This window comes from Watersipora subatra, chromosome 10 (genome assembly GCF_963576615.1).
Source record: "Watersipora subatra chromosome 10, tzWatSuba1.1, whole genome shotgun sequence".
Taxonomy (NCBI): Eukaryota; Metazoa; Bryozoa; class Gymnolaemata; order Cheilostomatida; family Watersiporidae; genus Watersipora; species Watersipora subatra.
This window is the reverse complement of record NC_088717.1, coordinates 48,819,745-48,832,137: the sequence shown is the minus strand read 5'-3', so window position 1 is coordinate 48,832,137 and position 12,393 is coordinate 48,819,745. Positions and strand designations below refer to the sequence as shown.

Below are 12,393 nucleotides of genomic sequence, written 5' to 3'. Positions count from 1 at the left end.
AGCTTGACACTTTGACCAACAGGAAAGTTCGATCAAATTAGCCAAAAGCCCTTTGAATAGGAACTGGAAAAGAGAAAACTAAAATGTTGACCGATATGGGGCTCGAACCCGTAACATTCAGCTTCTTAGACTGACGCTCTAACCAACTGAACTAATCGGCCCCAAGATGAGGTTGCCCAAATATTCGATTTCAAAATGAGCTGACTAAAACGTTAGCCAACTTAAGGGTCGATCCAATGATATTCAGCTTTTTAGACTGACATTTCGAACCACTAGGTGATTCGGCCAGAATAACAAAAGAACTTTAAATGCGACTTCGAAATGAGATGAGCAAAATTGGATAGTATAAGGCTTGATTCAATGATTGCCAACTCAGTGTCATGACACTCTGACGAACAGGGAAATTTGATCAGATTAGTAAAAAGCGCTTTGAATAGGAAAAGAGACAACTAAACTGTTGGTCAATATGGGGCTCGAACCCATGACATTCAGCTTATTAGACTGACGCTCTAACCAACTGAGCTAATCGGCCACATGATGTGATTGTCCAAATATTTAAGTTCGAATGAGCTGACTGAAACGTTAGGCAATTTTGGGGTCGATCCAATAATGTTCAACTTTTTCGACTGACACTTCAAACAACTAAGCGATTCCGCCATAATTTCAAAATTTCTTTAAATACGATTTCAAAAGAAAATGACCAGCATCTCAGATAGTATGAGGCTTCATTCAATGATATTCAAATCATCTAGATTGATACTTTGACCAACAGGGAAATTCGATCAAATTAGTAAAAAGCCTTTTGAATAGGAATTGGAAAAGAGAAAACTAAAATGTTGGCCAGTATGGGGCTCGAACCCATGACATTCAGCTTATTAGACTGACGTTCTAACCAACTGAGCTAATCGGCCACATGATGTCATTGTCCAAAAAAATAAGTTCAAAAGAGCTGACTGAAACGTTAGCCAGTTTTGGGGTCGATCCAATAACATTCAGCTTTTTCGACTGACACTTCAAACAACTAAGCGATTCTGCCAAAATTACAAAATAACTTTAAAAACGATTTCAAAAGAAAATGAAGAGCATCTTAGATAGTATGAGGTTTTATTCAATGATATCCAAATCATCTAGCTTGACACTTTGAGCATCAGGGAAATTCGAACAAATTAGCAAAAAGCCCTTTGAATAGGAATTGGGAAAGAGAAAACTAAAATGTTGACCAATATGGGGCTCGAACCCATGACATTCAGCTTATTAGACTGACGCTCTAACCAACTGAGCTAATCGGCCACATGATGTCATTGTTCAAAGAAATAAGTTCAAAAGAGCTGACTGAAACGTTAGCCAGTTTTTGGGTCGATCCAATAACATTCGCATTTTACGACTGACACTTCAAACAACTAAGCGATTCTGCCAAAATTACAAATTGTGACCTCTCATGTGAAAATCAACCAAAATGAGGCATTTTCAGATTCTGAGTTAGTAACACAGCCAGATGCAGAATTTTGTGGAGCATTTAAAGCATTTTGAATTTTTGAGTTAGCTTAAGTAGTTCATGAGATATTGCGAATTTTTGGAAGGCACGTCAGCCAAAACTCCCAAAATCTGAAATTGAGAAAATCGCGAATAAAGACGCGACGCAAAGAAATAGGTTGTTTACGTTAGGTTCTCCTTGGATACGGCCATTTGTATTTCACTGACTGAGGTGAAACTTGGTTTATAGGGTAAGTAAGCATGCTGAAACAGCTGGTGTACATCATTTTAAGGCCAGGACAACAGAAGTCTGGTAAACCCTGCTCTCAAATTGAAAAAAATTGACATTTTTACGCATCCGTACTTTACACTAACCGCACATTAGGAATAAGATGAGAAGCTCCTAGGTATATCACCACTAACTGATAGGCTTCAGGATTTAACATCACATCTGAAATCCATACTGAGGTTTATTTTGCCAAAACACTGAGTGTAAAAAACACAAGGGGTATCAGACCCAAAACCACGATTACATTCCTACTCACATCTGACTCAGAAAAAGGCTAAAATTCATGCTATGGTCACGTTCTACGTCTTTTACCATGAGGCTTCAGGCAAAGTAAACCCTCAGTGCTAAGACGACAAAATTCTCGAATGTTAGTATGCAAGTATTCTTGGCGGTCATAGTCTAAACCTTCAGGTTTTATCACATTTGGCAGTCCATTGATACCTTCGAGTATTACTTCATGGCAGGGAAGTCTAGATACGTCTGAACTTTTACTTTTCCTAAACAAAACAAAAACATGGCTGTGCATCAAAGTGACCCTGGTAGCATGGTTAGCAAACAGTACACACAACAATCTATGAGAATAACCTGTCATCGTACCGGGGTAAGCTTGGCTGATAGAAAACTTGTGAAAGCTCTTAATTCCTTTAATTTAGAATTAAATCCTTAAATTCCTTTAAATTAAGGTTAAACTCCTTTAATTTAGAATTTCCTTTAATTCATTATTAATTTAGAAAAAATCTAAAGAATGAGCTAATGAGGTGATTGGCAACGGATTCTGACTCTGAGACACTTTTACGAGTAATAGACTTAGTGGCCTAGTGATCGCGTGACGAAGGGATTGGTTGCTCATGCCATAGGATTAATGTCAGCAAGCAAAAAATAAACACACAAGCATTGACCCATTGAATAAGTCATGCGGCAACTGGCAATCAATTATGTGTGAAAACACACCTCAGGCCAGTGAGTCTGACTGATCACTGAGTCATGTATTGTATGATGTAATTTTATGTGACTCAGGGAGGCATACACTGGGCCAGCAACTAGTAGGCTACTACACCTATACTATTACTACCAAAAATGAACAGGGTTGATCAGAAAAAAATTCAATAAGACTCACCATGATATTTAAAGTTGCATCTAGGCTTTTTTCCGATATTCTCCTTATGCTCGAAAGGTTTTGTGGTGTTTCCATCATCCACACAAGTAGAAATTCGACCCATGATAATTAAATCTAACTCTGTCTTTGAAATTCCTTTATTGTAAGTCAGCTGACTGAAAATCAGAATTCTATCAAATTGTTTGATGCAGTCACACTTGCAACTGAATCTAATAGGTTTATCAGACACCATAGGATGAGTTGGTAAGCTGGCAGCAGGTGATTCTGAGTCATTAACCGGAGTAATATACGAGTGAATAACAGTTAATCTTTCGGTAGGTTCAACATCGTCTTCTTCATCGTTAATAAATTCAGGCATCCGAGCTTGCAGGTCATCAGTAACATGAAAATCTGTATCTCTAGACATTTTTTCTCCATATTCAGCATCAATATCATCGAGCAATGCGCTAACTTCTTCAGATTCATCAGATTAAAAAAAAATTCGACGTTTTCGAATCTTCAGGAGTCGCCATTTTGTTGACGTCACGATCGCATGGCAACGACTTCGATGGCAAAATTTCGGCATAAGGAGCCAATGAAATCACTTTTCGACTTCAGAAATGAATTCCTCACACTCTGATTGGTCTAGGGTAAAATAATAAACAAAGTAGCCATGTGCTCCCCAATAAACCTAATGCAAACTTCGAAGCTACATTACTAACGATAGTGAATGCCGACTTTTGGTCGATTTTCACGCGAGAGGTCACAATTAACTTTAAAAACGATTTCAAGAGAAAATGACCAACACTTTAGATAGTATGAGTTTCATTTAATGATATCCAACTCGTTAGCCTGACACTTTGACCAACAGGGACATTTGATCAGATTAGCAAAAAGCGCCTTGAATTAGAAAAGGGACGACTAGACTCTTGACCGATATGGGGCTTGAACCCATGACATTCACTTATTAGACCGACGCTCTAACCAACTGAACTAATCGGCCACATGATGTGGTTGTTCAAAAATTTGATTTCAAAATGAGCTGACTGAATTGTTAGCCAACTTAAGGGTCGATCCAATAGTATTCAGCTCTTTAGACTGACATTTCAAACAACCAAGCGGTTCGGCCATAATTACAAAAGCACTTTGAGTACAAATTCGAAATGAAATGACCAAAATCTTAAATAGCATGAGGCTTCATTCAATGATATCCAACTCATTAGCCTGACACTTTGACCAAGAGGGAACTTTGATCAGATTAGTAAAAAGCGCCTTGAATAGGAAAAGAGAAAACTAAACTGTTGACCGATACGGGGCTCGAACCCATAACATTCAGCTTATTAGACTGACGCTCTAGCCAACTGAGCTAATCAGTCCCAAGATGAGGTTGACCAAATATTTGATTTCAAAATGAGCTGACTGAATTGTTAGCCAACTTAAGGGTCGATCCAATGGTATTCAGCTTTTTAGACTGACATTTCAAACCACTAAGTGATTCGGCCAGAATAACAAAAGAACTTTAAATGCGAATTCGAAATGTGATGACCAAACGTTGAATAGTATAAGGCTTGATTCAATGATTGCCAACTCAGTTGCATGACATTTTGACCAACAGAGAAATTTGATCAGATTAGCAAAAAGCGCCTTGAATTAGAAAAGGGACGACTAGTCTCTTGACCGATGTGTGGCTTGAACCCATGACATTCAGCTTATTAGACTGACGCTCTAACCAACTGAACTAATCGGCCACATGACGTGATTGTCCAAATATTTAAGTTCCAAAGAGCTGACTGAAACGTTAGCCAATTTTGAGGGCGATCCAATAATATTCAGCTTGTTAGACTGACATTTCAAACAACGAAGCGATTCGGCAATAATAACAAATCACTTTGAATACAAGTTCAAATTGAGATTACCAAATCCTTGGGTAGTATAGGGCTTGAGTCAATGATATTCAACCATATTAACATTACCCTTTGACCAACAGAGAAAGTTGATCATATTAGCCAAAAGCGCATTAATTAGTAATTGGAAAAGAGACGACTAAACTGTGTGCCGATATGTGGCTTGAACCCATGATATTCACCTATTAGACTAACACTCTAACCAACTGAGCTAATCGGCCACATGATGTGAATGTCCAAAAAAATAAGTTCAAATGAGCTGACTAAAACGTTAGCCAACTTAAGGGTCGATCCAATGATTTTCAGCTTTTTAGACTGACATTTCGAACCACTAGGTGATTCGGCCAGAATAACAAAAGAACTTTAAATGCGACTTCGAAATGAGATGACCAAAATTGGATAGTATAAGGCTTGGTTCAATGATTGCCAACTCAGTGTCATGACACTCTGACGAACAGGGAAATTTGATCAGATTAGTAAAAAGCGCTTTAAATAGGAAAAGAGACAACTAAACTGTTGTCCAATATGGGGCTCGAACCCATGACATTCAGCTTATTAGACTGACGCTCTAACCAACTGAGCTAATCGGCTACATGATGTCATTGTCCAAAAAAATAAGTTCAAAAGAGCTGACTGAAACGTTAGCCAGTTTTGGGGTCGATCCAATAACATTCAGCTTTTTTGACTGACACTTCAAACAACTAGGCGATTCCGCCAAAATTACAAAATAACTTTAAAAACGATTTCAAAAGAAAATGACAAGCATCTTAGATAGTATGAGGTTTTATTCAATGATATCCAAATCATCTAGCTTGACACTTTGACCAACAGGGAAATTCGATCAAATTAGCAAAAAGACCTTTGAATAGGAATTTGAAAAGAGAAAACTAAAATGTTGGCCAGTATGGGGCTCGAACCCATGACATTCAGCTTATTAGACTGACGTTCTAACCAACTGAGCTAATCGGCCACATGATGTCATTGTCCAAAAAAATAAGTTCAAAAGAGCTGACTGAAACGTTAGCCAGTTTTGGGGTCGATCCAATAACATTCAGCTTTTTCGACTGACACTTCAAACAACTAAGCGATTCTGCCAAAATTACAAAATAACTTTAAAAACGATTTCAAAAGAAAATGAAGAGCATCTTAGATAGTATGAGGTTTTATTCAATGATATCCAAATCATGTAGATTGACACTTTGAGCATCAGGGAAATTCGAACAAATTAGTAAAAAGCCCTTTGAATAGGAATTGGGAAAGAGAAAACTAAAATGTTTGCCATAATGGGGCTCGAACACATGAACATTTAGTTTATTAGACTGACGCTCTAACCAACTGAGCTAATCAGCCACATGATGTGATTGTCCAAAAAAATAAGTTCAAAAGAGCTGACTGAAACGTTAGCCAGATTTGGGGTCGATCCAATAACATTCGCATTTTACGACTGACACTTCAAACAACTAAGCGATTCTGCCAAAATTACAAAATAACTTTAAAAACGATTTCAAAAGAAAATGAAGAGCATCTTAGATAGTATGAGGTTTTATTCAATGATATCCAAATCATCTAGCTTTACACTTTGAGCAACAGGGAAATTCGAACAAATTAGTAAAAAGCCCTTTGAATAGGAATTGGGAAAGAGAAAACTAAAATGTTGGCCAATATGGGGCTCGAACCCATGACATTCAGCTTATTAGACTGACGCTCTAACCAACTAAGCTAATCGGCCACATGATGTCATTGTTCAAAAAAATAAGTTCAAAAGAGCTGACTGAAACGTTAGCCAGTTTTGGGGCCGATCCAATAACATTCGACACTTTACGACTGACACTTCAAACAACTAAGCGATTCTGCCAAAATTACAAATTAACTTTAAAAACGATTTCAAGAGAAAATGACTGACACTTTAGATAGTATGAGTTTCATTTAATGATATCCAACTCGTTAGCCTGACACTTTGACCAACAGGGACATTTGATCAGATTAGCAAAAAGCGCCTTGAATTAGAAAAGGGACGACTAGACTCTTGACCGATATGGGGCTGGAACCCATGAATTCACTTATTAGACCGACGCTCTAACCAACTGAACTAATCGGCCACATGATGTGGTCGTACAAAAAACTGATTTCAAAATGAGCTGACTGAATTGTTAGCCAACGTAAGGGTCGATCCAATAGTATTCAGCTCTTTAGACTGACATTTCAAACAACCAAGCGGTTCGGCCATAATTACAAAAGCACTTTGAGTACAAATTCGAAATGAAATGACCAAAATCTTAAATAGCATGAGGCTTTATTCAATGATATCCAACTCATTAGCCTGACACTTTGACCAAGAGGGAACTTTGATCAGATTAGTAAAAAGCGCCTTGAATAGGAAAAGAGAAAACTCAACTGTTGACCAATACGGGGCTCGAACCCATAACATTCAGCTTATTAGACTGACGCTCTAACCAACTGAGCTAATCGGCCACATGATGTGATTGTCCAAATAGTTAAGTTCGAAAGAGCTGACTGAAACGTTAGCCAATTTTGAGGGCGATCCAATAATATTCAGCTTGTTAGACTGACATTTCAAACAACGAAGCGATTCGGCAATAATAACAAATCACTTTGAATACGAGTTCAAATTGAGATTACCAAATCCTTGGGTAGTATAGGGCTTGAGTCAATGATATTCAACCATATTAAAATGACCCTTTGACCAACAGAGAAAGTTGATCAGATTAGCCAAAAGCGCATTGATTAGTAATTGGAAAAGAGACGACTAAACTGTGTGCCGATATGTGGCTTGAACCCATGATATTCACCTATTAGACTAACACTCTAACCAACTGAGCTAATTGGCCACATGATGTGAATGTCCAAAAAAATAAGTTCAAATGAGCTGACTAAAACGTTAGCCAACTTAAGGGTCGATCCAATGATATTCAGCTTTTTAGACTGACATTTCCAACCACTAGGTGATTCGGCCAGAATAACAAAAGAACTTTAAATGCGAATTCGAAATGTGATGACCAAACGTTGAATAGTCTAAGGCTTGATTCAATGATTGCCAACTCAGTTGCATGACATTTTGACCAACAGAGAAATTTGATCAGATTAGCAAAAAGCGCCTTGAATTAGAAAAGGGACGACTAGACTCTTGACCGATATGGGGCTTGAACCCATGACACTCAGCTTATTAGACTGACGCTCTAACCAACTGAGCTAATCGGCCACATGATGTGATTGTCCAAATATTTAAGTTCGAAAGAGCTGACTGAAACGTTAGCCAGTTTTGGGGTCGATCCAATATTGTTCAACTTTTTCGACTGACACTTCAAACAACTAAGCGATTCCGCCATAATTTCAAAATAACTTTAAATACGATTTCAAAAGAAAATGACCAGCATCTCAGATAGTATGAGGCTTCATTCAATGATATTTAGATCATCTAGATTGATACTTTGATCAACAGGGAAATTCGATCAAATTAGCAAAAAGCCTTTTGAATGGGAATTGGAAAAGAGAAAACTAAAATGTTGGCCAGTATGGGGCTCGAACCCATGACATTCAGCTTATTAGACTGACGCTCTAACCAACTGAGCTAATCGGCCACATGATGTCATTGTTCAAAAAAATAAGTTCAAAAGAGCTGACTGAAACGTTAGCCAGTTTTTGGGTCGATCCAATAACATTCGCATTTTACGACTGACACTTCAAACAACTAAGCGATTCTGCCAAATATACAAATTAACTTTAAAAACGATTTCAAGAGAAAATGACCAACACTTTAGATAGTATGAGTTTCATTTAATGATATCCAACTCGTTAGCCTGACACTTTGACCAACAGGGACATTTGATCAGATTAGCAAAAAGCGCCTTGCATTAGAAAAGGGACGACTAGACTCTTGACCGATATGGGGCTTGAACCCATGACATTCACTTATTAGACCGACGCTCTAACCAACTGAACTAATCGACCACATGATGTGGTCGTTCAAAAATTTGATTTCAAAATGAGCTGACTGAATTGTTAGCCAACTTAAAGGTCGATCCAATAGTATTCAGCTCTTTAGACTGACATTTCAAACAACCAAGCGGTTCGGCCATAATTACAAAAGCACTTTGAGTACAAATTCGAAATGAAATGACCAAAATCTTAAATAGCATGAGGCTTCATTCAATGATATCCAACTCATTAGCCTGTCACTTTGACCAAGGGGGAACTTTGATCAGATTAGCAGAAAGCGCCTTGCATTAGAAAAGGGACGACTAGACTCTTGACCGATATGGGGCTCGAACCCATAACATTCAGCTTAAAGACTGACGCTCTAACCAACTGAGCTAATCGGCCCCAAGATGAGGTTGTCCAAATATTCGATTTCAAAATGAGCTGACTAAAACGTTAGCCAACTTAAGGGTCGATCCAATGATATTCAGCTTTTTAGACTGACATTTCGAACCACTAGGTGATTCGGCCATAATAACAAAAGAACTTTAAATGCGACTTCGAAATGAGATGACCAAAATTGGATAGTATGAGGCTTGTTTCAATGATTGCCAACTCAGTGTCATGACACTCTGACGAACAGGGAAATTTGATCAGATTAGTAAAAAGCGCTTTGAATAGGAAAAGAGACAACTAAACTGTTGGCCAATATGGGGCTCGAACCCATGACATTCAGCTTATTAGACTGACTCTGCTAATCGGCCACATGATGTGATTGTCCAAATGTTTAAGTTCGAAAGAGCTAACTGAAACGTTAGCCAATTTTGGCGTCGTTCCAATAACATTCAGCTTTTTCGACTGACACTTCAAACAACTAAGCGATTCTGCCATAATTACAAAATAACTTTAAATACGATTTCAAAAGAAAATGACCAGCATCTTAGATAGTATGAGACTTCATTCAATAATATTCAAATCATCTAGCTTTACACTTTGAGCAACATGGAAATTCGAACAAATTAGCAAAAAGCCTTTTGAATAGGAATTGGAAAAGAGAAAACTAAAATGTTGACCAATATGGGGCTCGAACCCATGAACATTTAGTTTATTAGACTGACGCTCTAACCAACTGAGCTAATCAGCCACATGATGTGATTGTCCAAAAAAATAAGTTCAAAAGAGCTGACTGAAACGTTAGCCAGTTTTGGGGTCGATCCAATAACATTCGCATTTTACGACTGACACTTCAAACAACTAAGCGATTCTGCCAAAATTACAAAATAACTTTAAAAACGATTTCAAAAGAAAATGAAGAGCATCTTAGATAGTATGAGGTTTTATTCAATGATATCCAAATCATCTAGCTTTACACTTTGAGCAACAGGGAAATTCGAACAAATTAGTAAAAAGCCCTTTGAATAGGAATTGGGAAAGAGAAAACTAAAATGTTGACCAATATGGGGCTCGAACCCATGACATTCAGCTTATTAGACTGACGCTCTAACCAACTGAGCTAATCGGCCACATGATGTCATTGTTCAAAAAAATAAGTTCAAAAGAGCTGACTGAAACGTTAGCCAGTTTTGGGGCCGATCCAATAACATTCGACACTTTACGACTGACACTTCAAACAACTAAGCGATTCTGCCAAAATTACAAATTAACTTTAAAAACGATTTCAAGAGAAAATGACTAACACTTTAGATAGTATGAGTTTCATTTAATGATATCCAACTCGTTAGCCTGACACTTTGACCAACAGGGACATTTGATCAGATTAGCAAAAAGCGCCTTGAATTAGAAAAGGGACGACTAGACTCTTGACCGATATGGGGCTGGAACCCATGAATTCACTTATTAGACCGACGCTCTAACCAACTGAACTAATCGGCCACATGATGTGGTCGTACAAAAAATTGATTTCAAAATGAGCTGACTGAATTGTTAGCCAACTTAAGGGTCGATCCAATAGTATTCAGCTCTTTAGACTGACATTTCAAACAACCAAGCGGTTCGGCCATAATTACAAAAGCACTTTGAGTACAAATTCGAAATGAAATGACCAAAATCTTAAATAGCATGAGGCTTTATTCAATGATATCCAACTCATTAGCCTGACACTTTGACCAAGAGGGAACTTTGATGAGATTAGTAAAAAGCGCCTTGAATAGGAAAAGAGAAAACTCAACTGTTGACCAATACGGGGCTCAAACCCATAACATTCAGCTTATTAGACTGACGCTCTAACCAACTGAGCTAATCGGCCACATGATGTGATTGTCCAAATAGTTAAGTTCGAAAGAGCTGACTGAAACGTTAGCCAATTTTGAGGGCGATCCAATAATATTCAGCTTGTTAGACTGACATTTCAAACAACGAAGCGATTCGGCAATAATAACAAATCACTTTGAATACGAGTTCAAATTGAGATTACCAAATCCTTGGGTAGTATAGGGCTTGAGTCAATGATATTCAACCATATTAAAATGACCCTTTGACCAACAGAGAAAGTTGATCAGATTAGCCAAAAGCGCATTGATTAGAATTGGAAAAGAGACGACTAAACTGTGTGCCGATATGTGGCTTGAACCCATGATATTCACCTATTAGACTAACACTCTAACCAACTGAGCTAATTGGCCACATGATGTAAATGTCCAAAAAAATAAGTTCAAATGAGCTGACTAAAACTTTAGCCAACTTAAGGGTCGATCCAATGATATTCAGCTTTTTAGACTGACATTTCCAACCACTAGGTGATTCGGCCAGAATAACAAAAGAACTTTAAATGCGAATTCGAAATGTGATGACCAAACGTTGAATAGTCTAAGGCTTGATTCAATGATTGCCAACTCAGTTGCATGACATTTTGACCAACAGAGAAATTTGATCAGATTAGCAAAAAGCGCCTTGAATTAGAAAAGGGACGACTAGACTCTTGACCAATATGGGGCTTGAACCCATGACACTCAGCTTATTAGACTGACGCTCTAACCAACTGAGCTAATCGGCCACATGATGTGATTGTCCAAATATTTAAGTTCGAAAGAGCTGACTGAAACGTTAGCCAGTTTTGGGGTCGATCCAATATTGTTCAACTTTTTCGACTGACACTTCAAACAACTAAGCGATTCCGCCATAATTTCAAAATAACTTTAAATACGATTTCAAAAGAAAATGACCAGCATCTCAGATAGTATGAGGCTTCATTCAATGATATTTAGATCATCTAGATTGATACTTTGATCAACAGGGAAATTCGATCAATTTAGCAAAAAGCCTTTTGAATGGGAATTGGAAAAGAGAAAACTAAAATGTTGGCCAGTATGGGGCTCGAACCCATGACATTCAGCTTATTAGACTGACGCTCTAACCAACTGAGCTAATCGGCCACATGATGTCATTGTTCAAAAAAATAAGTTCAAAAGAGCTGACTGAAACGTTAGCCAGTTTTTGGGTCGATCCAATAACATTCGCATTTTACGACTGACACTTCAAACAACTAAGCGATTCTGCCAAATATACAAATTAACTTTAAAAACGATTTCAAGAGAAAATGACCAACACTTTAGATAGTATGAGTTTCATTTAATGATATCCAACTCGTTAGCCTGACACTTTGACCAACAGGGACATTTGATCAGATTAGCAAAAAGCGCCTTGCATTAGAAAAGGGACGACTAGACTCTTGACCG

The 12,393-nt window shown here is 37.8% G+C and overlaps 10 non-coding genes across 10 annotated transcripts; all 10 read right to left on the bottom strand.

Moving 5' to 3' along the window:
• Positions 1-87: 87 nt before the first annotated feature.
• Trnal-aag (transfer RNA leucine (anticodon AAG)) lies at positions 88-161 on the bottom strand. Its single transcript has one exon. It is a non-coding gene; the product is annotated as a tRNA-Leu (tRNA).
• Positions 162-458: 297 nt separating this feature from the next.
• On the bottom strand, positions 459-532 carry Trnai-aau (transfer RNA isoleucine (anticodon AAU)). The gene has a single exon. It is a non-coding gene; the product is annotated as a tRNA-Ile (tRNA).
• A 684-nt stretch (positions 533-1,216) lies between these two features.
• Positions 1,217-1,290, bottom strand: Trnai-aau (transfer RNA isoleucine (anticodon AAU)). Its single transcript has one exon. It is a non-coding gene; the product is annotated as a tRNA-Ile (tRNA).
• Positions 1,291-6,417: 5,127 nt separating this feature from the next.
• Positions 6,418-6,491, bottom strand: Trnai-aau (transfer RNA isoleucine (anticodon AAU)). Its single transcript has one exon. It is a non-coding gene; the product is annotated as a tRNA-Ile (tRNA).
• A 669-nt stretch (positions 6,492-7,160) lies between these two features.
• On the bottom strand, positions 7,161-7,234 carry Trnai-aau (transfer RNA isoleucine (anticodon AAU)). The gene has a single exon. It is a non-coding gene; the product is annotated as a tRNA-Ile (tRNA).
• Positions 7,235-7,908: 674 nt separating this feature from the next.
• Positions 7,909-7,982, bottom strand: Trnai-aau (transfer RNA isoleucine (anticodon AAU)). The gene has a single exon. It is a non-coding gene; the product is annotated as a tRNA-Ile (tRNA).
• A 305-nt stretch (positions 7,983-8,287) lies between these two features.
• Positions 8,288-8,361, bottom strand: Trnai-aau (transfer RNA isoleucine (anticodon AAU)). The gene has a single exon. It is a non-coding gene; the product is annotated as a tRNA-Ile (tRNA).
• A 1,786-nt stretch (positions 8,362-10,147) lies between these two features.
• Positions 10,148-10,221, bottom strand: Trnai-aau (transfer RNA isoleucine (anticodon AAU)). Its single transcript has one exon. It is a non-coding gene; the product is annotated as a tRNA-Ile (tRNA).
• Positions 10,222-11,637: 1,416 nt separating this feature from the next.
• Trnai-aau (transfer RNA isoleucine (anticodon AAU)) lies at positions 11,638-11,711 on the bottom strand. Its single transcript has one exon. It is a non-coding gene; the product is annotated as a tRNA-Ile (tRNA).
• A 305-nt stretch (positions 11,712-12,016) lies between these two features.
• On the bottom strand, positions 12,017-12,090 carry Trnai-aau (transfer RNA isoleucine (anticodon AAU)). The gene has a single exon. It is a non-coding gene; the product is annotated as a tRNA-Ile (tRNA).
• Positions 12,091-12,393: the final 303 nt, after the last annotated feature.